The sequence below is a fragment of the Plasmopara halstedii genome (genome assembly GCF_900000015.1).
Source record: "Plasmopara halstedii genome assembly, contig: Scaffold_470, whole genome shotgun sequence".
Lineage (NCBI taxonomy): Eukaryota > Oomycota > Peronosporomycetes > Peronosporales > Peronosporaceae > Plasmopara > Plasmopara halstedii.
Genome location: NW_020187390.1, coordinates 1,179,182 through 1,179,667, shown reverse-complemented (window position 1 = coordinate 1,179,667; position 486 = coordinate 1,179,182).

Below are 486 nucleotides of genomic sequence, written 5' to 3'. Positions count from 1 at the left end.
GCATCATTTGCGTCTATGACGCCACCGTCGGTGACGGATGATTTTTCCCGCCCTCAGCCGCTCATGGTGAGCGCTAAGGTCTTTGAGGGGGAGGATGGGGAGAATCTTCTGCTCTGGGTGAGGGATGGCCATTGCATCCGCCATGCTCCAGATTAAGCTACAGCGCGTAGCGCTAGCCATCACAAACCTCGGTGGTTGAGCGCGAGAATGGGCACTGACGTGTGGCACTTCGGTCGAAGCTGTGTGTCCCTCCTGGGCGGAGCTGAAATTGCAGCTCTCACGAGTGTTCTCGCCGCCTAATTAGGCATATCGCGTGCGATCGCGTTTCCTTGCCGCCCGACAGGGCAGTAAGGAATTGGTGGACTTTGACCAAGAGATGCGCACTCTCATTGCTGGGATGGCAGCAGATCCCCTTCCGGAGGCGGTCACGGTGACCGTCTTTATGAAAGGCCTCCGCACTGGCGTGGCCAGTAAAGTGTGCATCCG